Raw genomic sequence first — 25,420 nt, 5'->3', positions numbered from 1 at the left:
CCTCCTGTTCATCAGATGGAAAGCAGTTACAGATCTCCTACAAGGATAACCACCAGAAAACACAGTAAAGGCTTTTGAGATGAAATGCAGTATAGCACCAAATGGCTTAAGCTAAAGAGCCCACCTAAGATGTGTAAAGACTCCCAGATACTGAAAGAGAGATGTAACCATGTAGATAGCCACACATAGGAAGATGGCCTTATGCTGAGTGAGGCCATTGGTCCTTCTAGCTCAGTACTGTCTATGCTGAATTGGCAGTGGCTCTCCAGGTTACAGATACAGGTCTCTTCCAGCCTTACTTGGAAATACCAAGGAATTGAAACTGGGACCTTCTGCATACAAAGCAGTTGCTCTGCCATGTAGCTATGGCCCTTCACCTTGTCACCTAGGGTGAGTATACTGTACATGGTTCCCAGATAAGCGGAGAATGGTGTTTTACAAAATATACCTTTTCTCCATTTTGACCATGCCAACCTCCCTGGTGCTCCCCCCCTTCCCAGTAAGCAACTGTGACCCACCTGCCAGGAAGCCATCATAGCAGCTTCGCCCTACCAAGCAAGTCACTTCTGTAGCTAGTGTAGAATGCAGTGGCTAGATTTTTAGCTGGGACAGGCCTGGACCTATAACATTGGTTCTGGCCTGACTGCACTGCCTACCAATTTGTTTCTAGGCTGAATTTAAAGTTTTGGTTTTGACCTTTGAAGTGTTATACATCTTGGGATCCCTATACAGTGGTACCTCGGGATGTGAACGGAGCCCCATTCCGGAGCCCCATTCCGGAGCCCCATTCGCATCCTGAATAGAACGTAAGACACGATGGCGCATCTGCGCGTGCACGGGTCATATTTTGCAACTTCCGTGCATGTGCGTGACGTCATTTTGAGCGTATACGCATGCGCGAGCGACGAAACCCGGAAGTAACACGCTCCGTTACTTCCAGGTTGCCATGGAGCGAAACCCGAAAGTGCTCAACCTGAAGCACATTCAACCCGAGGTATGACTGTACCTATATGACAGCCTTTTCTCCATATGACCCTTCCCAGGTCCTAAGATCATCTTTTGAGGCCCTTCTCTGAATGTCACCTCCAAGGCATGTCTAGAGGGTGGTGGTGAAACCATAGGCTTTTTCTGTAGTAGCTCCCATCTATGGAATAATATCCCCAAGGAGACCTGCCTGGCATCATCATTCTGGCACCAGGAAAAGACATTTTTGTTTTCCTGGGCATTTGGACAGCATCCATGATTTGATTTTCTTTTTTATTTGGTGGGGTTTTCAGTACGTTTATTGATTTTTATTGCTATATTTTGTTTGTCTCAAATTGCTTCCAGACTTCTTGTTGTGGGAAGCAATTCTTGAATTTAATACAACCTAACCTAACTTTAGCTCATGCACAAGCCTGGCTCCTGAATACTGTGGAATGGATAGGAGGTGAGCTTTGCAAACAAGTTCCTTAAGTCTTTTAATCTGCTTCCCATCTAAAGCGGCTTCTTTCATGGTCAATTATAGAGTGTTCCAGAGGTGTTTCATTGGGAGAAAGAGAGAGGAAAGGGGATCATTCTTGTACTACAACTCTCTGGCCCTGCTTCTTCCAGCAATTGACTCACAAATGTAATTTTGTTTTATGGCTTCCTGTCTGCACTAATGAAGTATGATTAATCAGGGCCCATAATATGACTCTCCTCCTACACGACCTTTTTCCATACTCCCTGGTAAATATAATGCAGACTATTAATTTGGACTACAATGTTAATTTGCACAATAATGTTTGTATTATTCTAATGTGATGTGTTTATCATAAAAAATATGAGATAAATTAATTCAACACCATAGTCACCAATAAAAGCTGATGCTGTGGTGAAATGAGGAAGACAGTTCCTGGACAAATATAGTTCAGCTCAAAAAGGGGTATACACAAAAAAGCATGCAAATTTGCATACAATTTGCATGTGCTGATTTACGCATCTCAGTGCAAAGGAATAATTGCTAATGGTTACAATTTCAATAGAAATACTATACATCTTAGAGACTGTAACCATGCCCCTGCTTGGTCTGTTGTTCAGGGGCTAACAGTTGATAGGTAACTTCAAGTTGCCCCTACTTTCCTTTCCTTTCATTCTCTATCTTGAAACTGAACTTGGACTGGACAGTCCTTCAAATAGAGTGTTGGCCTTTGTAATGTAGGACACTTGGCCACCCAAATTGGCAGTGGTCCAGGATCCTGACTTTGAATCACTCAAGGCTGCTTTATACATTATCTGGTGCCCATATAGTTGCTTCCTCTCCATGACTGCTCCCATACCACTCCAGGAATGTATAAAGCTTCCACCCTCATGGTTTAGTGGCATATGCATGCTTTTATAACATGAAAAATAACCCAACCCCCATTTACTGCCACGCTGTGTAACCATACAAGTTCAGTTTAACCACATGGGTGGAACCTGGAATGGCTTGGAAGCAATGCCAAGAAGACCAGCAACCATGCCACTCCAGGTGACCTCTAAAGTGGTCCCAATAAAATATTTTGAGAATATGTACATGCTGCTCTTTCAGTCCTTGGAGTAATAACTTACTCCTAGAAGTAGACCAAGCAAGTTGGTTGTCTGCAAAATTCCAGAATGCCGGAGAAGCTGTGGGGGTGGGGGTGGTAGGTTCATTCCTTGCTAGTCCATTCTCATGTTGCTCCCTCTGTCTTTGGTCCTCAGTGTCTGTGTAGCAGATTCAGATTTGGCTCTGGCCAATACTGTCCTTGTCCAGAAGTCTCTAAGCCAGAACTAGATAAACTTTAAGGTGTTAAGGGCTCCAATGAGTATTTTTTAAAACACATATCAGAATGTGGAGTCCAAACCCTAACCCCTTATTTGTTCAAGGTTAGTAGCCACTGATAGGGTCATCTGCCAAAGCCTCTCTTCTAAATCCATCCAAACTGATGGGCATCACCACCTCTTGTCAGATCAGATCCCATAGTCCAGCTCTGTGCTGTACAAAGAAGTACTTCCTTTTGTCTGTCCTGAATCTTCCAACATTCGGCCCGATGTGTTTGACCTGTGTTCTAGTGTTATAACAAAAGGAGAAAAAGGAAGCTGCCTTATATCATTTGTTTATCTAATCCAATACTGTCTCTTCAGCTCTATGTGGAATTAGGCAAAGATCTTACAAAGATCTTACCTCCTACCTGATCTGTGTAAATGGAGATGCAAAGTAGTCAACATGGGTTGCCAAACGCCCAGGATTTTCCAGGACACTCAGCGATTTTCCACCCGGGCAATAATCCCGACTGCCTAATCTGGGAAATTCAACCTTGCTGAATGCTTCCTCATGAGCAGTAACCTGCTTGTGGGCCTACTCATGAGCAAGATAATGGAGGCAGTGGGTGTGGCTAGAAAGCTGCATACAGATAGCAGAAAAAGAAGCTTTGTGGCCCCCTCTAGTGAGGGAGAGGGTCCCCTTCTGTCTCCTTGAGACCAAAGGAGGCTAAAGGGTTACCTTACCCAGAAGCTGCAGGCTTCATGTTATTCTTGTCTCCTCTATTATCTGGCAAAGCAAGATTCATTCTCAAGACAACATGTGGAAAGGCAGTGTGGTGCAGTGTCAGATTAGGAAACCCAGGTTCTACGCCCTTCTCAGCCATGAAATTCCTTGGCTGGGTGAGTTTGGGTCAATCACCATCTCTCAGTTTAACCAACCTTGGAGGGTTGTTGTGAGGATTTTGTTTAAAAGGGGGTCGGGGAAGAACTGTAGTCACCACCTTGAGCATTTTAGAGGAAACATTGGAAATAAACATCATTTTTGTTTCTAAAAAATAAAAAAGCAGCTCGCAATGGTTCCTGCCTCAATAGGTCCCTGATGGGCTGTGAGTTTCCTACTGTGTTAGTCAGAATGAATGAAATGAAAGGCTCTGAAGACTAATACAGCATGTGAGGATTTTTCCTCACTGCAAATGACATTTTCACAATATGCCGATGTGACAGTAATTTTCATCCCTCTCCCATTAAAAAAACAAAGAGACACAAGTCTAATGGAAATGTCACTTTAGGAAGTTTGTTTGTTTTGCAGCAAGTTGCAGAGAGGAGGTTAAATTTAATTCTCTTTGTGGGGTAGCTCTTCTTTGAAAGACAGCATTTGGAAATGAAGAAGGAGAGTGTTTAGCCTGCATGGGGGAAGGGGATGCCTTAGTGACACTGAATTGCTTCTCTCCATGACAGTAATCTCAAATATATATATATATAATTTGCAAGCAATGCCATTATGGAATTTGGCTTGTGCCAACCTCACAGTTATCTTTTACTTTACTCTGAGAAATAAATTAAACTGAGCAAGCCCCAATTGCAGATACGTTCGTCTCCATCTGTTTTCTTATAAATGAAAAATATTGTAAAATTGCTTTCCTTAAACTATTGCACCGGTGAATCAGGAATTATAAACTCACAGTCAAAGAGAGGATGCCAGAGCATTTTTGGTAAAGTGCCAAAGATGTTTAAGCTTTTTTTTTTTCTATTTTAAAAAAACACTCTGGAAATAACTGCAGTAAACTGATGACTGCTAAGGTTAAACAGTCATCGAGTTAAGTTAAATTCAATTTAGCTTAAATATTTTATTAGAAAGGAAAGCAAGCATAAGTGCAGAAGACCAAAATCTTTATTTCTTAATTAGCTTCTTTGCCTTATTTCCCCATGAATGTTAGGATGGGGTGGGGAACAATAAGGTCATTTTAAATTTTTGGTAAAACATCAACACTGGAGTGTGGTATAAAATGCATTTCACAGTAGGAGGGGAACTTGAGTCTCCATGTCCCTGAGATTAATGCAGAGGCTTAAGAATACAAATCTCTATTGTCTGAGAGTGAAAATATTTAGCAAATGCATGCGTCAAGGGACAGATAGGTTACCTGGTCAGCAATATCCAAGTTGGCTTGTGTTACTACTTATGGGAATATACATGCAATAGCTTTAGCAGGACAAACTACTTGCCAATGAATTAACCTACAAACATAAAATCTCTGCTTAGAAAGAGGGGAATTCTCAAAGACATTGCATTACAAGGTTATACCAATATGATGCAGCAATTAGAGTGATGTTCTAAGACTAAGGAGACCCGGGTTCAAATCCACACTCAACCATGAAGCTCAGTGAGCAACCCTGAGACAATCATTGCCTCTCAGCATAACGTACTTCACAGGATTGTGATGTAATGCAGAAAAGAGGGGGAGAGAAAGAGACAGAAGCTGGAAAGCGGTCTTGTGCATGTTTACTCAGAAGCAAATCTAATACAGCCTTGCCTGCACATGGAGAAAGGGTGCCTAGGCTCACTTGAACTCAACAAGGCTTGCATGCATAGGGTCAGTCTGCACAAGCTATGGTGAATTGTTAGTTTAATTAATTCTGAAACATTTCCCACAAAAATCCCAAAGTGATAAAGACACACATTTCAAGTCCAGTATAGAGTGGGGTAGAAAACTCCACTTAAAATGAGGATTGTTTGGAAAAGGAAGATCTTTAATAGGCACCAAAAATATAATCAAGACAGTCCCTGTCTCATATTTAAGGTGAGGAAGTTCCAAATTGTAGGTGTCCTAATAAGGTGTTTTGGTGCTTAAGCTTCCATTCATGGTTTTGGCTCCTGGGAGAGCAGAGGTCAAGTTCCTTCTAAACCGTTAAGCTTTTTGGTGGCCAGTCACTCTCTCTCAGCTTAACCTACCTCATAGGGTTGTTGTGGAGGTAAAATAAGGTGGGAAGGGGTGAGAATAGATTACTTTTTTCACAAATCAACTTGCAGCAGGGGGAGAATGGTCCTCCTCGGGGCAGCAAGGAAGGTGTTAGCTGGTTGGTGCAAGTGCACCCATGGGTGCTGGTTTGGTATCCCTAGGCTCTTAGGGCTGCCATACTTCCAGATTTTTCCAGACATTACTGGGATTTCAAAGGCATAATTGACGTCTGGGGGGAATTTCCGAAAGGCAGTGCTTTGTCATAGATCTTAGGCAAGTCAATCGGAAAATTGTGGGTCAACAATTTCAGTGGTTTCATAAAAATAAAAAAAAGGTCATTGTGGGTGTCCTGGTTTTTACTTTTTGAAATATGGCAACCCTACCCTAGTCATCAGTGCATCCATTGGAGCAGTTTGATCTGGCAGTTGTACTTTGCAAGTGGTGTTCTGTCACTTTCTGTGTGGAGTCTGTCCTATCGTAGATTATTTTTGGGTACCAGGCTTTCTTTGTTGACCTGCTTTTTTGGTCTACTTCATTGGCTGGGTATTGTGATTTAAGAATTGCCTCTTTGTTTGTGCTGCAGCAGACTATCATGGCTCCCCTTCTGTAAGATGGAAGCATTAATAAAGTGCATCAAGCCTTGGAGGTATAAAAGGGAGCCTGGGAAAGGCAGTATTATAGGTGCTACTTCCTACATCTCTGTAATAAGGAGGAGATCTAAACTGGCAAATTATATATTTGTTAATTTAGCCTCAGTCAGAATATAATTACCTACCAGAGATTAGCAGGTCTGAGATCCCTCAGGCTGATTCTGCACAGCCATTGCCTCCAGCCGTTGCTTCCAGCCTCCAAGATACCCAGTTTGGAACAAATTGAAACATTATTTGGAGGCCAAGCCTTCCAGGCTTCCCATGGGATTTCCAGTAAACATTGTGCATCCTCTGTGTCCAACCAGCCAGAAAGGGCTACTTAATTATCTCAAATGACATTCATTAATGAGTGGACCTTGCCCTGATCTTGAAGTGATTCCGTGATATTCACAGCAGAACTTGTTTTGCTTTTCTCTTTGGTCAGAAGTCTTACAAAAGGGACCAACATTTCAGACAAGAGAGACAGATTCACTAAGGTGTGGACATCTCATCTACTTGTTGGTGATTTTGAGTGGTTGGGAAACCGTCCAATGGGAATAACAACAACAACCATTTATTAGGAATGGACCCCAATAGTGATTGACCCTTCTCATTTTTCTTAATATGACTGAGAAGCCAGCAATTTTCTTTCTCTATAGATACACCTCCATTACCAGGTCAGAAACTAATTTTCATTCAGTTCAATGGGTTTGTACCCATTGAGTTCTACTCAGAGCAGAATTGATGGACATGGCTAACTTAGGTCCTTTCCTTTAAGTGGGCCTGCTCTGACTCAAAGACAGAATAATTTCCATGCATAGGTGTACTGGTGTTGACCTGGATTTGGCTAGAGCTATATGCATCATTACCTAAAATATACTATGGATTGGATCCAGACTGTTAGTTGACTGTAAGTCCCACTGAACTTAGTAGGACAAGTGAATAATTATGATTTCAGTGGACACTAAGTTCAAGTTATAGATGATTTCACAGAAAAATAATTTACTTCTGTTGTCATGTTGATGAGCTTCAAAATGACAAATTATCCTAGGCCAGGCTTCCTCAACCTCGGCCCTCCAGATGTTTTTGGTCTACAACTCCCATGATCCCTAGCTAGCAGGACCAGTGGTCAGGGATGATGGGAATTGTATTCTCAAAACATCTGAAGGGCCAAGGCTGAGGAAGCCTGTCCTAGGCTAATCTAAAAGTGCCTCCCATTTTCAACAGTTTTAAAGTACTTGCTCCAAACACACTTGTGTGTTGTTGTGATGCAGTTCGTTTTGTTACCATATTCGTTGTCCCTCAACTTCATTTCCCCCAGACTTTCCAAGATGCCTATTGGATGTGGTGGTCCACATGATTTTGCAGGTGATGCCATGATGTGATGGCATCATGGACAGCCATAAATACATTACATGAACTTATCACAGACAATCAGACTAAGGAGAACTGTGGACAAATGAGGATTACAAGAACAAAAGCAACAAAGAAAAATGAAAATGGCAGCAAGAAATAATAACCAAAGGAACAGAAACTCTCAAAACAGCACAAATGTTTGGTGAGCAATAAACACTCACACACACTTCCAATGACTTGGATAATTAATTTAGTGACAGAACTCCTTCTGGATAAACCCATTTTATTTATTAACTATACTTAGGGTTTGATTTTTTTCTTTACACATTTTCATGGACTTATTCTTACATGTTTGTTACCCCTGTTTTGGATAGCCATGGTGAAACATGTAAAAAATTAATCAATGAAAGAAACCTTGAGGGTTGATGAACTGAATTGCTCTTCTGTGACAATTATCACACAGCTTTAAGAGATGAATGTGTTGCACTTGTTTGTCCTGTATTTCATAATGTGCAAAAGGCCTTTTGCAAAACCAAACCTTCTTACCCAAGATATAATTTCCAAGTGATTTTGCTTTGTACCTGCTTATTTTATCTTGTGAAAAATCTGAAATACTATTTTCTTCAAAGATTAGTTGAGTGTATGTTTATTCCCCTTAATAACAGGCACCGTGTGACTGTGTTTTCTTTCACCACCTTGTGTCTGAAGCACTGTGGCCTCACACCATAAAATCACAAGCTACAGACCTAAACTGAAAACTCTCCCTATTTGGGGAAGGAGACACCCTGTGTTCAAGGTGATCTCCTTCCCTCTGGCTTTGAAAAAGAATCTCCCATTTTTGCCTTTGTTCTGGTCAGTTTCACCTTCACTTGTGATTCGCGATGCCATAGTATCATCAGTTAAGGAAAACTGGCCCTAGGCTGAGCTGAATGTTTGAGATCAAAGCAAACAGACTGTTTGGTTGCCCCACCTTTGTACCCCATTTCACGTTAATTAGGATAATTTTGCAGTATCTGAGCTGCTGCATAACTTGTATCCAGAGTCTTGAAAAGCCTGGTTTCAAGACCTGAGATCCAAGAGTGGCTTCAGGCATTGTGTAATGTGAGAAAACAGGAAGTGCAAGTACATTATGCTTCCTGCTCTTTATGTTTATCCTCAACCTAGTAAGAGACACTTTCACATCTCCCTGCTCTGTGAGCTGTATGTGTTCCTGTCCTTTCTTAGCAAGATGAGAAGCTACATTGCTGTCAGTAGATGCTGGTCCATTAGGGCATATGGGACACTGCCTAACCAGCCTCAGTCTTGATTCCTCCAAACCACCTGCCTTCTTACTTACAACCAGTCCAGAGGGTGGTCCTGGCTGTCTGCTTCTTCCTCAGACTCAGTTTTGCCACTGCAGAACTCAGTTTTGCATGTATACATTCATAGGTCCATTCCGTCCTATTTGCATGTCAACCTGTGATTGGAGGGAACATTCATATTGTTTTTGTAAACATTTTACCCTAAATTATGTGCTTTTATATGCCTATTATCCTGAAAATATACATTTTCATACTTACTCTACTCAAAAACTGTATTGTGCCATCTCTGCTATATTTTGGCGACCTGCTGAAGACATTCCTCCCTCAAGTTGAGCCTTTTAAGTAAAGATCTTTCCCAGTCTGTGTCTATAATGGAATTGGTTTTATATAGTTTCATCACATGTGTGTGTTTTGCCCTGGACTGCTTTAGGAAGGAGGGTAGGATGGTGATGATGATGACAAAATGAATAAAATACTAACCCAGGAGCACAAATCAGGAGAGTTTGCTTAATAATATGGACCGAATAAAATTATTCAGCATCCCTACTTTAATGTAAGGGAGAAGGATGTCTGCAGTGCTTTCCAAAGTTGCCAAATAAATAAAAAGTTACAAACTGCATTTCTTATGTGATGTAGCACACTACATCTTTGGGGTGGAGGGTGGGGAGGTAAAACAAATGACCCAGAAGAGTCTGCCCAAGCCAAGCCAAATTATCCTACATTATTCTTCTTATTTCTTTTTGATCTTAAACTCCTTTTTATTTATTTAAAGATAATGTTCTCTAGAACTTGTGTTCTTTTGAAAGGGTGAAGAATTTGCATGAACCAATTTCTGTTAGTTCCCTTGAGAATGTTAAAAACTTCAATTAGGTCACTCTGAAGTCTCTTTTCCTGGGAGAAATTCCTTAATCTTCCTTAATAATGTACGTCTTTGAGTGTTGCTGCTGTTCAAGTTGCCTTGCAATTTTCTTCAGAAGTAATTATAAACCAGCTATGATACACTTCATAATAAACCACGATTCTTAAGTATAGTCATTTTTTTCTGGGTCCTGCAAAGCCAGATGCTCCTGATGCGACGACAGTACATGACATTGTTTTTTTTATAAAGGAATGTGCTGGGAAATGTCAGTACGCCATTCCTTAAGAAGCAGAATGTTCTTCTCTGTAACAATATTTTAGTTAGCTATTTACAAAAGTTTCTCTTACCTAATTTATTTTCTAAAAATGGCAGGCAGCTTATAATATGAAAGAACATAAACATGCTAAAATCAACAAAAAGTAACTATGTTTTATAATATTGAATCACAACCGCATCTGAAATCACTATGACAGCAAAAGGCTAGAGGTGGAGAACCTTTGGCTCTCCAGCTGTTGCTGAACTACAACTCCCATCAGCCCCAGCAGGTACAACCAATGGTAGCCCATCCAGTTTTGCAGATTGAGGCAAAATTGGAACATGCTGTTCCCTCCTGCTGCCACTCCTCACCCCCACTGGTATTGCTACTCTCTTACCTGTGTTGTGTGGCAGCGGCTGCCACAAAACACCAACAGCAACACTTGTGCCCGCAACAGCAGTTTCCACTGAGATCTCGGGGAAGTCTCACAAGATCTCAGGTGCTCTGTGGGGTCTCTGTGAGGTCTCTGTGGAAACCGCTGCTGGTGCCACTTCTCAGCTGCAAGCAGAGACAGCGGTGTAGCAGCAGGGGCATGGCAGGCAGTGCCTCTTAGGTTTCCACCGCTTGAGAAAGGCACCTCACCTTCCTCTCCAGTGGGTCAAGCCTGAGTACGGCCAACAGCTAGGGATGGTGGGAGCTGATGCTCAGCAACATTTGGAGGGCCAAAGGTTCCTCACCACTCATTTAGAGGAAGGCAAGCCAGTTTCAGATTGGGGTGGCAGAGGCTGTAAACTATCCACATAATAGCTGAAAAAGTAGTAGTTTTTCCTTGTCTATAGATTATATGATTATGTTCATTTTGCTCAGAGGGGTCTTTACATATACTGGACCTCAAGGACCCCATCTCCTCACAGGAGCAAGCCCAGACCCTTTGATCTTCATCAGAGGTCCTTCTCCACCTGCCTCATCTAGGGAGGTGCAGAGGGTGACCACACAAGAACAGTATTTTTCAGTGATAGCTCCCCATCTATGGAAGGACTCTCCAGTTAAAAAAAAAAATGCTTGGTGTTATTGTCAGGATTAAGGGGTAAGGTCAAGACATTTTTATTTACCCAGGCTTTTAGTAGGGTAGGGTAGGACTTCTCTGTCTGATTGTATTGCTAGGTGATCATTTTAGAAATTTAGTGCGTACAGTGGTACCTCGGGTTAAGAACTTAATTCATTCTGGAGGTCCGTTCTTAACCTGAAACTGTTCTTAACCTGAAACACCACTTTAGCTAATGGGACTTCCCACTGCCGCCGCACCGCCGCCATGCAATTTCTGTTCTCATCCTGAAGCAAAGTTCTTAACCCAAGGTACTATTTCTGGGTTAGCGGAGTCTGTAACCTGAAGCATATGTAACCCGAGGTAGCACTGTACATACTTTTAAAATTGACTTTTTATTCTTTTTAGCTGTTTGTATTTTATTTTGTTATTAAGTTGCTTGGAGACTTTTTGAAAGTAAGTTGACTAACAAATGAAATAAATAAAAAAATAAATAAATAAATAAATAAATAAATAAATAAATACTTACTCTCAAAGCAGGTTAACTCTCCTGTTACCTCATCAAGGGCCTCTGCCACTATGAGCTGGGGAGTCTCTCTCTGCTTAATGAACCTCTTAATGAGTGCCAAGTTACCTTGCCAATAGGGATGAGGGAGAAATTCAAATCAGTTCACATGTTCACATTGAAAGGAAAACTCACCAAATTTACACTTCCTGAAACAAGACATGAACCAAATTACCACTGTGCTTCAAAAAAATATATATTCTCCTAATTTTGCAGTGCATCTCTCCAGCAAATTAAAAGGGATAAAAAGGATAAAGTGTGCATATAAAAGCATATATTCATAAAAATAACATACAAAATACATTGTATTAGGGGGAATTGCTTTCCAAAAATTGTGCATATTGGGCAAAACTGCATCCAAACTTGTTTATATTGGGGAACATTTGCACTAAAAAAGTCTCTAATTTTGCCTTTGTACAGTAGGCTAGTTTCTACACACACATACCTACCCCTCTCTATCGTCCATCCAGACAAGCAAGGAGCCATTATCTGAATTAAAGGATTAATTCCAGTGCAGCAAAACCCTCAAGCAGGGCATGGCCTGTGAGTGCCATGGCCTGGGGAGAGTCCCAAGGGCCATATAGAAAGGCCTGGAGAGCCACATTTGGTCCCCAGACCTGATGTTCTTCACCCCTGTCCCAACATGTTGTTGTTGTTGATGATGACAATGATTAAACTGGTATTCTGCCCGGGATACTAAAAGTTCCCAGTATGGGAACAGAACAGTACATTAAGATACAGAAATCAGTATATGAACCATAAATGGGAACCACACATATACTGCCATAAGTTCTGTAATGGAAGAAAGTGGGGAAATAAATGTAAGAAAATGAAATATCAAATATGTTTTTAAAAATCAAGAAATCAAAAATTAAGACAACATAGCAGCAGTCTGTTTCTTATGATATCGGTCTGGCTGTTACTAACAGCGAGAAACTTTCAAGTTTGGTTTCATGAAATCGCCTGACCTAGAGTCATTCAGCTCTGTGAAACTTTACAATGTCAGTCCTTTCCTACTTCCCTTGGGTGCACATACAGCACTGATGAGTAGAACATCTTCCGAGAAATGCCAGAGGTTTACCATGAGTCACCGGGCATCCCACTTGCATCAATAAAAAAAATATAGAAGCACCCCCAACCCCTGTAATTCTGGGTATTCTCAACGTGTTCTAAGCAGCGATAGATCTAGCTAAGCTTATCAGTTTCATCACCATGCCAAGTGCGAAACCCAACGTACTTGTCTGGATACGGTCCAGAGAGTTGTTTCTGTTGTGATCTTGTTGATTTCACACCCAGCTCAGCTGAAACGAGAGTTCCATCCTTTCTTTAAACGGCTTCTGAAAGTAATAAAGGCATGTTGCTTCCTTTCAAGCTGGCTTCTAATTACACCTTGCAACCATATGTTGGCCTGGTTTCTCTCAAGCTTCCTTATGATGACTATGGTTTTATTATTTCAATTTAAAGGTGCTTCTGTTGTTAATGACTTGGCCAATCTAGATATGTATTTTCTCTATTAAATGAGGCGAGGATCTTTTCTAATCTGAGTTAGCGTGCTCAGTGCATGATCTCTTAGTTGTTTTACAGTGATTGCCATTGTAATTGTCTTTCCAGTTCTCTTTGTGCCTTAAAACAAATCTTCCCAACGGGTTGCCGAGGCTCTCTATATAATTTCATATTGTGGTTAGATGTCCTTTGGTTCATGCAGCAAAGGAGTCAGTAGGACTAACAGCTTCTTATGAGTTGCTACAGCCACTGGCGGACGAAGGTGGGGGCGGGGGAAGCGGTCCACCCCGGGTGCCATCCCGGGGGGGGACGACATTGCGGCCACCCCTACCCCCCTGGGATGCTCAACACTCACTGCACACCCCCAGGACGTGCGCCGCTCACACGCCCCTCCCCCCCGACATGAGTCATGCCCCCACAGACGGCACATCACGCACCCTGGGGACATGCGCCAGCCATGCCCCCAGGTGTACGCCGCTCCCGGTGCCAGAGCAGGTAGCTTCGCCACTGGCTACAGCAGCCCAGGAGCTCACAGGGATGTCTTATACAGAGTTAGACTTCTGGTCTAGCTAGTTCAGTACTGTCTACACTTAACAGCAGGAATCGAATAGGATCCAGACATGAACCTATCATAGCCCTACCTGGAGATGCCAGGGATTAAAACTTGGACCTTCTGCATGCAGAGGTGCTCTACCACTGGGCTATGTCCCTTTCCTGAATGATACCCCTGTCCCTTTCTCAGCTTGGACATTGAAAGGAGAAGCAGGAAAGGAGTGCAGTACAGGGAGAGAGAACATGATATTCTTGTGGAGAAGCGGGTGCAATGTGGGGTGGACGAGGCTATTGTTTGGTGGATTTGTAGTTGGTTGACTGACCGCACCAAAAGGATACTCACTAATTATTTCCTTGTCATCCTGGGGAAAAGTGAAAAGTGGGGTGCCACAAGGTTCTGGCCTGGGACCGTTGTTGTTCAACACCTTTATAAATTGCTTGGATTTAGACCTCAAGCTTAACATGAGTCAACAATGTGATGCAGCAGCCCCAAAGCCCTAATGCTATTTTTGGCTGTCCCAAGCAGGATTGCCAGCTTGGCCTTGCGACCATGGGTGCCTGGCGCCATGGTTACCATGCACTGTGCATGGCCCTGGCGATGAAATTTGTGGGTGCCTGGCCCCTTCATGGGGAATTTTGTAGGTCCTCAGGCACCCAGAGCCCCAGGGAGTTGGCACCTATGTTCCCAAGCAAGGGAAGTAATAGTACCACTCTATTCTGCCTTGGTCAAACCACATCTAGAATCCTGTATGTAGTTCTGGGCACCACAACTTAAGGATGTTGACAAGCTGGAACATGTGCAAAGCAGGGTGGCCAAAATGATCAAGGGCCTGGATAAGAGGAGACTGAGAGAAGATATGATAACTATTTTCAAATATCTGAAGGGCTGTCACATGGAGCAAGTTTGTTTGTTCTTGCTCCAGAGGCTAGAACCTGAACCAAAGGCTTCAAGTTACAAGAAATGACATTTCTGACAGTAAGAGCTGTTTGACAGTGGAACAGACTTCTACAAGTGGTGGTAGACATGTTTAATTAGGATTTTAAACCCTAATTAAACTGTGTATGGCCCCCATTTGCTTCAAAAACTAGATCCAGGTTGAATTGGCAGCAGATCATCCCCAAATTGGAAGTGGGGAGCACACAGTTCTATTGACAACCTGTTCTTACTGCAGTCAACATGGGAGGAGTAAATTCTAGTATTCATATGAAGCCTAGCTAGGTTGGCTTTCCCTATTAACCTTAACTCAGCATCAAATTGGCTGCCTTTGGCCTCTGCCTTTGGCCTTTCTTTGCTTTCAGCTACAGCTACCAGCCATGATGTCTATACTCTGGTTGAATCTAGGTAAAGGGACCCCTAACCATTAGGTCCAGTCGTGGCCAACTCTGGGGTTGCAGTGCTCATCTTGCTTTATTGGCTGAGGGAGCCGGCATACAGCTTCCAGGTCATGTGGCCAGCATAAGCCGCTTCTGGTGAACCAGAGCAGCACACGGAAATGCCGTTTTCCTTCCCGCCGGAGCGGTACCTATTTATCTACTTGCACTTTGACGTGCTTTTGAACTGCTAGGTTGGCAGGAGCAGGGACCGAGCAACGGGAGCTCACCCTGTTGCGGGGATTCGAACCGCTGACCTTCTGATCGGCAAGTCCTAGGCTCTGTGGTTTAACCCACAGTGCCACCCGCGTCCCTTCTGGTTGAATCTACACACACATAAAAACTGTTCTGAAAATGGTTTTTTAAAAATACATTGAATTTTCCATAAGGCTCGCCATCGCCATCTAGCGTCACATTGTATATTGCACTTAAAACACACTTGAAATGTTTTGTTTGCAGCTGTATGGCTGGGTCCTCTGATTATCAGCTACTGGAAATTGCAGGTAGGGAGAGTGCAGTTGTCCTGATGTCCTGCTTGCAAGCGTCCCAAAGGCGTCTAGTTGGCAGTTGTGAGAACAGCATGCAGCATCCAGCAGGGCTCTTCCTATTCTTAGCTGTTGGCTTAAAAATATTCAACAGATGCAGCTTGTATTATAGCAAGAGAGGTTGCACTGGTTGAACCAGTTCCTGAAAGGCACCTTAAATGCCTACATACCTGTTTTTAAGTGAAGAACTAGCCTCTCCTCTTGTTATTCATGTACTGCAGGAGAACAAGGGGAGTGCCCATCTGAGCATTGCTCAGGTGTGTGAAGGGGAAACAGAATTCCCATAGCCCAACTTTCTGTCCTTGTGGTCCCCACCCTTTTAAACCCCAGAGGCACATTTGGACCTAAAACTGAGTGCAGTGGAAAACATCCTCTCTGGTAGGGTTGACCCAAGATATTTTGGCACCTGATACAAACCACAAAATGGCCCATACCCCAGCCAAGGAAGAAGGGGGTGAGTGAAGGGAGGAATAAAGAACTACACTGGAGATAATGGTAGGGAGAGACCAGCAGTGCCTCCTATTTGCAAAGAAGCCACTGCAGAGGCAGCATGGGGGGGGGGGAGGCTGCTGAGGAGGCAGAAGATCTGGCCACTGTAGTACATAGCTGTCAATGTTTCCCTTTTTTTTAAGGGAAATTCCCTTATTCCAAATAGGATTCCTCGCAAGAAAAGGGAAAAGTTGACAGCTATGCTGTAGTAGCAGGTGATACATGCCTTGGAGACCAGAACTAGCTGCCTTTGCAGATACTACTGCCAGAGGGAGTCGCTTCACCTTGGTTTATGGGCCCTCCCCTTGGTCACTTCTCTCCCCCCCCCCCCAATCTTCCAAAGAGACAGAAAGAGAGAGCAGTAGCAGCAGCTCCCCCAAAAAAGGATTGGGACCAGCAAACAATTTAAAACTTTTGGAAGGGGTGTGAGAGAGACATTGTTCTTCACTTTCTCCTGCAAACCACAATACAAAATGAACCTGTGGGAATTTGCACATCACTAAAGGAAAGTAGTGGGATGTGGGTGGCACTGTGGGTTAAACTACAGAGCCTAGGACTTGCCAATCAGAAGGTTGGCGGTTTGAATCCCCGCGACGGGGTGAGCTCCCGTTGCTCGGTCCCTGCTCCTGCCAACCTAGCAGTTTGAAAGCACGTCAAAGTGCAAGTAGATAAATAGGTATCGCTCCGGCGGGAAGGTAAACGGCGTTTCTGTGCACTGCTGTGATTCGCCAGAAGCGGTTCTGGACCTAATGGTCCCTTTACCTTTTTAAAGGAAAGTAACTCCCTCCCAGAGAGAAGTAACTCTCTGAGGTCCCTTTCACACTGGGGAGACAATGGGCAAGCACTGTCACAGCTTATATGCACAGTGCTTAGCAAGATTTGGGTGCTTTATAGATGTTTTAAATGATGGAGACAATGAAACCACAGGGCTCTCAAAAAATAATAATAAGGTGGGAGTTACTTTTTTATTTTAACTACCATCTAGCTAAAATGCTATTTTAAGCAGGGTAACCCAAGTTGTTGTTGTTGTTGCTTTAATTTTAATCATAGCAGATTCCCCACTTGAAACAGGAAGAGAGGAAATCCAATAGTTGATAAATGCATACTGTCAGGAAACACAAATCTTTTTAGGAAGTACATCATGTAATTGTGTCTCAGAGCCCCATGACTTTTTAGAGTTCAGGGCTGTAATTCTTGGATGGATAAATCTGCCCAGGCTCAGTATTTGTGTTTCTGGGAGGTGTAGGGTGCCGCAATGGCTCAGAAGCCTGTAAGGCCTCACCTAGAACATAAACCCAGACAAGAGGCAAAAGCCAATGCACAGTTTCTGCGGTTGAAGAGCATGGTCTCAGCCATGCCATATATTGAAAGTGCACTTAAAGCACATGGATTCCTCAGAGCTCTACTTTGTTAAAGGTGCTGGGAATTGTAACTTAGAGGAGCCCAGGATTCTTTGCGGGAAGCCATTATTATTAAAATGGTATAAATATGCTGTATAGTGTGGAAGTGACCCATGGCAGCACCCAAAGAGCAAGGAAGCTTTGGAATGATATACAAGCTGACGTTTCCAAACGGCACATTGGGCAGATTACAGTATTCTAGACAAGGTATAACTTAAGAAGGCATTTGCCACCATGTCCAGAGATGAATGGCACAGTTGGAGCACTAGACTTAGCTGCATCACTGAAGCCACAACAAATAATAATAATAATAATAATAATAATAATAATAATAATAATAATAATAATAATAATAATATAGTAATGATATATTATTATTTTCAATGGGACTTATTCTCAAGTAAATGTGTTTAGAGGTGCTACTATTTTTAATATTGATGCTCTACTATTTTGTTTTACTGTTTTACTGTGGTTTATTCATGAATTAATTGTTTTATGACTGTTACATTTTGTTTTTGTAAGCTGCTTTGAGAGCATTTGTTAATATTCCTGTTCAGAAAGCAGGTAGTGCTAATTCCACAGGGGATGTAGAAAGGGGCACTTAGTTAAGTGTAATGAGCATCTTCTGTAGATGCAATTTAGCAATGCTATGTTTTTCTCCACCAAAGGGAAGGCTATCGCTCAATGGTAAAATATCTGCTTTGAATGCTGAAGACCCCTTGGTTCAATCTTCAAGATCTTCAAGATAGGGTTGAAGGAGACTAGACAGTGACTGGTGGTAAGTGAAGACAATATTTAGTTAGACTAACCCAAATGTCTGACTCAGTAGAAGGAAGATTACCTATGTTCAAAGTGTTCTAGGAATAGTTCTGATAAAATCGGAGAATTGGATGGGCACCTGGAGGTAACCTACCGGTAGTTCAATCCCTTGTTCAAAGTAGGAAATTAGAGCTAGACCTTCCCCAACATCTAGCTTTTGCTTGATGACTGCCAGAGAGAAAGGAGCCACAACTCCCCATGGTAATTGGTTGCCATCATAAAGCTTCTCCTGATATTCCACCTTCTTGTAGAGTAAACCCTTAGATCTCCCTCTGAAGAAAACTTATATGGCAGAAAGGTTACACCCCACAGAAGAGAGCCATTTTTCCACACTCCCTCCCCACCTCGATTCCCGTAGTGTTTCCTGAATGTTTGAGTCCATAGAAATCATTACAAAAATAATTCTATGGAGAGAAAAAATATTGTGTAGCTTCCTAGTAAATGGACTCAGAGACTCACATGAATGTGGACATTATGCAAACCTGGTGCCAGATGTTTATGATAATTTTCCCCACCAAAAAAAAATAATGAAAACTTTAATGACTATCCCTTACAATTCAATTTGTCTACATTCATCTCAAAATAAAATGGAGTTTTAGTGCAAACAAAAATGTTCTGAGAATGGGCAAACTGCAGAATCACTATGCATCCACTTTCTAAATGGAAACAGTAGACCTGGTTTTTAAATATGCGCACACATATATTTCCCTTCCTAGGATGCAAATTGATTTTCCAAAACAACTATGCCAAATCCAGTGTTTACAGTGGGCAATTGGATCAGTTAGTCTGGTCTGGGCAGTAGCATTCCATTGCCTTGAAGCAAACAATGTGCAGCCTGAACTCTAAGTGACCCAGTTGTCTCTACTAATCACTGGCTGATTACTAGCTAATCAGTGTCTTGTTTAGAGCATGGAAGCCAAAAACACTTTGGACTGTGGGCTGCCTTTGGGAAGCGAGACACATTTTTGCAATTTTCATTAGCATGCTGCAATTACACCAGAGGTGGACAAAGAGAACCCAGGGCTGAAATCAAAGCAAACTGTAAAACCCGGAGCTATAAAGGGACTCTGGCAACATATTAGAATGACTATAAACCATCTCAGACTTCTGTTGTTCTAAATATGCTGGACCCCAGACTTCTAAGTCCCCTGGAGGCCTTATTCTTTCCTTCTGTTCAGAACGGTCATCTGAATAGGGCTTTAGAAGGAACACAAATCTTACATCAGCTGGGGCTCTGTCTGAAATGGATCTGTGAGGCTCCTGAAGCCTGGTGCTCTAAGGTCTCCTTTTGGACTGCCCATAGGAAAAAACAAGAGAGGAAAGAGTGAGAGCGCTAAGAAAAGTAAGATAAGCAGGAAGAAGCAAAAGGAGAAAGGAGGAACAAGCAAGCACACCCTTGCCTCTGACCAAGATGTCGTTCACATATCACTCCCAAAGAATAGGTGGAAGTGACTGCTTCATCTCTCCTTGGCCCTCGGTATCTGCTCAGACAAGGGGCTGTCAACAATACACACACTGCACTCCTCAACTATTAAGAGTGCCTCAAATACTGGAAACCCTACGATCTTTTAATCTTTCCGTTTCCTGGTCAGCACACCCAAGGATACATGCAGATCCAAGAGCCTTGGAGAAAGAGAAGAGGAAGCGTTCCAGCCCCCACAAATCTGTACGTGATAAAGTCAGCGTTGAGAGAGCCAGAACAGGGACATAGGAAGCTGCCTTGTACTGAGCCAAGCCAAGGGTCCATCTAGCACAGTATTGTCTATAGCTCTTCTGGACGTCAGACATTGCTTTTCTCTGAGCCAGAGCTGGAGGTGGCAGGGATTGAACCTGGGACCATCTGCATGCAAAGCAGAAGCAGGCAGAGCAACAGATGTAGATTTTACCTTTGTGCAGTTTCTATACACAAACACTGCTCTCTTTCCTCCTTCTAAGGGAGCAAGAAGCATTATCAGAAATCAAGATCACATTCAAGCCAAGCAAAACACTCCAGGAGGGCAAAAAGGAACAGAAGAGAGTGTGGCTTGAAAAGAGGGTGTCTTACCTGGTGAGGGTTTTGAGGGCCACACAGAGGGCCCCATTCAGCCCCCAGCCCTGGGGATCCCCACCCCTGGTCTGGCAGTGGCTCTCCAGGGTCTCAGAAAGGGATGTTTCCATGCCCTACTTGCAGATACTTGGGATTGAACCAGCAACCTTTTGCAGGCAAAGCAAATGCTCTACCATTCCTGTAAAATCTCTTCAGCATCCTTCAGTAACTTTTAATAGCTGCATGGCCACCAGAATTTTGCTTAAACCCAAAATAAATTTTGGAGGTTTTTCCTCAGGAGAAAACATCTGAGAAATTTTGAAGGAAGCCAAAAGGATCAAAGAGAAGCAAGATTTCTCTGGAGAGTTCTGCACATCCCTCGCTGGTTTGAGTTTGAGTTGTTTGTTTTTTGCTTTTGCCTGCTGTGAAATTCAGAGCAAATTTAGAGGTTCTTCCTCATCTGAGAAATGTTGAAAGAAGCAAAATGCCTTGATGAGACCAGTGGGATTTCTTGGAGTCAGGAAGCCTGATTCCCAACAAGGATACATTTGTCACAACCATATAGCCGTCTCTGGGTAAACAGGTGCTAATTAAGTCTGTACCTAGGACTTCAAAAAGCAGTGCTAGCAGCTGGATTATCAGGGGAAAGTAGGGGGACCCTAAATGAACGTCACAATCTCCACCCCTTGACTCCTTCCTATATTTAGCCAGTAGTAGATAGGTAGCCGTGTTGGTCTGCCATAGTCAAAATAAAAAAATTCCTTCCAGTAGCACCTTAAAGACCAACTAAGTTAGTTCTTGGTATGAGCTTTCGTGTGCATGCACACTTCTTCAGACTGAAGAAGTGTGCATGCACACGAAAGCTCATACCAAGAACTAACTTAGTTGGTCTTTAAGGTGCTACTGGAAGGAATTTTTTTATATTTAGCCAATCATGCTTCTCCATAATGCTTCTGGCAACAGTAGCTATGAAGGCCATCAGAGGCCAGGTCCCCCTCCCACCACTACTTATAATTCAGGCAGTGGGCAACATCTGCATTTGTCTGAATAAGGCAACTTGAAATCTTGGATGCAACCCCCACAAATACCTTTAAAAAACAGGTTCTAAGACCCCAGTTCACCTTCTTCTTGCTACCAACACTACTATTATTATCTACCATATTGTTCATCTGCTAACCCTTTACAAAAGATCAGGCCATCCCTACCATTAAGTAGAGTCCCGAGTGGTGCAACCTGGACTGCATCCTAGGGCTCTGATGTCCAAGGCCCCACACCCAACCCATCCATCCATTCAGAGAGCTAGAAATGATGACAGCAGTGGCAAACAGAGCCCCAAATCAGCAGTTCGGTGTTGGCATGCCAGGGCCCACTAGGGCTGATCCTGCAACATTCTTTGTTTCTTCTTTTTTTTTAAAAAAAAAAAAGCATTTTATAGATTATTGGGGGGGGCATCTAGACATCTACATGTTTGCATTCTTTAGGGATATAGGAGAATTCTGACGAAAACAGAAATTGCAGTTTGTGTGTTTGTCTGATGTCAGGTACTGAAGTCAGCCAAATGAAAACAATCAGTATTCATTCACATCATTGTCATCCCTCTTTTGTTTTGTTTTTTAATTTTTAATTTAATTCTGGTGTTAGTCACATGACACCTAATTATTCATCCTTTGTTACATTGTTTTGACATTTCCTTTACATTGAATTGTAGGGACGCGGGTGGTGCTGTGATCTAAACCACTGAGCCTAGGGCTTGCTGATCGGAAGGTCGGCAGTTTGAATCCCCGCAACGGGGTGAGCTCCCATTGCTCAGTCCCAGCTCCTGCCAACCTAGCAGTTTGAAAGCACGTCAAAGTGCAAGCAGATAAATAGGTACCACTCTGGCGGGAAGGTAAACAGCGTTTCCGTGCGCTGCTCTGGTTTTGCCAGAAGCGGCTTAGTCATACTGGTCACATGACTCGGAAAAACTATCTGCGGACAAACGTCAGCTCCCTTGGCCAGTAAAGTGAATTGAGCACCGCAACTCCAGAGTCGTTTGCGACTGGACTTCACCGTCAGGGGTCTTTCTTCTTTTACATTGAATTAAATGCAACGTGTAGTATTTGGCAGAAACTAGACTGCAGCAGAACAGAAAATGTGCTGATTGTGGTGAATACATGTTGAAATGGAAATCACTGCCTTCTTACATCCCTACTCATTTTATTATGTTCACTTTTAAATATATATTATCCTTTCCTACAACAGCTGCAGAAGCGAACTGCATTTTACTCTTGTAGCCATGAGGATGTGATGATTTAATTGTGTTTAAAATGCAAAACTGCACATATTTAGAGTAAGGTTACAGGGCGTCCCAAATTTTCTGGACATTTCCAGGATTTGGCTGTTGGAAACAGTGTCTGGGTGAAAACTGCTTAGATGGCCGGGAAAATCCGGACGTATGGCAACCCATGTCAAAAGTGTAGATTTTGGCGAATTTCCTTAAAAATAGCTCAAAAACTTCTCTTTTTGTGAGATCTTGCAATGAAAGCTCAACAACCTTGGGCAAAACAACTTTTTTCATCCGGATTTTCACTTTTTGAAATATGGCAACCCTAGTTTAGAGTATTCTTTAAAATAAAACAAGAAGTCAGGGAAGGAAAACAGTTTGGGGGCATTGCTCTGTTGGAGTCTAACATCTCAGGAATGTAGAATCCATTATGAAGCATAAAATGGTTAGCAGGGGGTAGGGAGAGGAAAACTGTTTCACAACAGAAGTAACACAAACAGTTGTCTACAGTGGAAACCCATAAAACTACTTTGTTCAAGGTCTAAAAGTACCTAGCTACAACACTGGAGCCTCAAGTGGAAAAGCTTTTGAGAGGGAGGCAGAGCAGCAGCAATATAATAAAGAGCCTAATTTAGTGGGAGAGGGCTGTAGCCCAGTGAAAGAGCAAGCACTTGGCATTCAGAAGGTCCCAAGTTCAATCCCTGACATCTCCAGGTAACGCTAGAAGCCCTGGAGAGTCATTGCCAGTCAGTGTAGAGACAGACCTGGGCTGGATGGGGCCAATGCCCTGGCTCTGTGGAAGGCAGCTTCCTATATTCCTAAGGTCAGAGTGCCTACCCTGCTGCTGTCGGGTGCAGTGGAGATGTACATTGCAGGGGGGCACCATTTTGCCCTTCACCGTAGGCTGGCCCTGAGAAAACTACCTCTCCTCCTACTGCCGTTTGGCACAACAGCGTCTGGTTAACAATCCAGCTGCATTGTTCAGGACACATAGCCAAACAAAGAGGAGAGTAAATAGACAAGACTTTTGATCTGCTGGAAGGCAAGGAGACTGAATGTCTGCAGCAGGAGAATTCATTTGACAAATACACCCCAAGCTGCAAATTAAAAGAAAATGGCCACTTGTGTTTTTTCATTGCCACCCCCCCACCCCGTATCGCCCCATAAAAACTGGGGCATATGCTACACACAAATTTGAGATTATCTGCCACTATTATCTAAAATTAACTGTGGTTTTGTAATGAAAAACATTAAAAGGAGGATCAGATAGTAATGGGGCCTATTTATAATACTTGCTACAGGAAAAAGAGAGAGAATCAGATGTCTGATGCTTTAAATGAAACCAACATGCTCCGTGTGTAGAGCATAACATGCTCATTGGCTGGCTTTCTGCTGCTTTATTAACAACACGTAAGAGGGTGTTTTATCACATCCATCAGTGGTTAGCAGAAATGAATCAACTGCAGAAAGACGCTCGTACCTCTTCATGTCCTACCACTGTCTCTGTAAACATCATAATCCTTTTGAGATGCTAACTCAGACAAATGTAGACAAGTCATGGATTACCAAAACCACTTTGCTAGGTGAAGATACACTGACTGGGGGGGGGGGAGAGAACAGTCATATGGGAGTTATGGAAAGAGGCTCTGGCCCCATCTGTAAAAGGTTTGGGGGGTAAAGGTAAAGGGACCCCTGACCATTAGGTCCAGTCGTGGCCAACTCTGGGGTTGCGGCGCTCATCTCGCTTTACTGGCCGAAGCAGCCGGCGTACAGCTTCCGGGTCATGTGGCCAGCATGACTAAGCTGCTTCTGGCGAACCAGAGCAGCGCATGGAAACACCATTTACCTCCCCACCTATTTATCTACTTGCACTTTGATGTGCTTTCGAACTGCTAGGTTGGCAGGAGCAGGGACCGAGGAATGGGAGCTCACCCCGTTGCAGGGATTCGAACCGCCGACCTTCTGATCGGCAAGTCCTAGGCTCTGTGGTTTAACCCACAGCGCCACCCACATCCCCGGCCCTATCTGTACTCCACCTTTATTGCAGTATCACATCACTTAAACAGCCATGGCTTCCCACAAAAAATCCGGGCAACTGTAGTTTGTTACAGGTGCTAAAAGTTGTTAGGAGACCCCTATTCCCCTCACAGTTCTCTGCAAAGAGGCACTGATTATTAAACCACTCAAGGAAACTTTGCTCTGTGGATGGAATAGGGGTCTGTTGAACTAAGTTCCTGCTTGTGGTCTTCCTAAAGTATCTGGTTGGGTTGGGTTGCCATATGTCTGGAATTTCCTGGACATAGCTGGTATATGGCAGTTGGAAACGGTGTCTAGACAAATGGCAACCCACAGTTTTTGTGGCCGGATTTTCACTTTTTGAAATATGGCAACCCTACCACTGTGAGAACAGAGTGCTTGACTAGATGGCCTTTGGTCTGATTCAGCAGGGGTCTTCTTAGGACGGGACATGTGGTGTACCCAGCTCAGTCCTTGAATGCCTCGCAGTGCCTCCCCACCCACCAGATTTGCTTAATGGCAGAGGTGGTCCTGCTTGCAAGAGATTTTTCTTCTTACTATTATGGGAAACCACACCATTATGGTTGTGTGTGTCGGCACCAATAAGAAGTTCACAACCTGGTCATTTGGGGGGGGGGATTGTGTCTCTGTTTTTGCAGATTTTTTGACATGCATAAAAAATTGCAAAGGGGGATCCCCAAACACTCATTCCTCCCTTAACCC

The 25,420-nt window shown here is 43.1% G+C and overlaps 1 long non-coding RNA gene across 1 annotated transcript in view; it reads left to right on the top strand.

The window, feature by feature from the left end:
• LOC310712274 overlaps positions 1–25,420 on the top strand; it is a 92,174-nt gene that overhangs the window by 6,687 nt on the left and 60,067 nt on the right. Inside the window, exon 2 of the long non-coding RNA XR_014528833.1 lies at positions 18,242–18,351. This is a non-coding gene — a long non-coding RNA (uncharacterized lncRNA). The remainder of the gene's footprint in view (positions 1–18,241; positions 18,352–25,420) is intronic.

The sequence above is a fragment of the Podarcis liolepis genome, assembly GCF_965112155.1.
Source record: "Podarcis liolepis genome assembly, chromosome: 7".
NCBI lineage: Eukaryota > Metazoa > Chordata > Lepidosauria > Squamata > Lacertidae > Podarcis > Podarcis liolepis.
The sequence above is the reverse complement of the archived record's forward strand: the minus strand, read 5'-3'. Positions and strand labels throughout refer to the sequence as shown.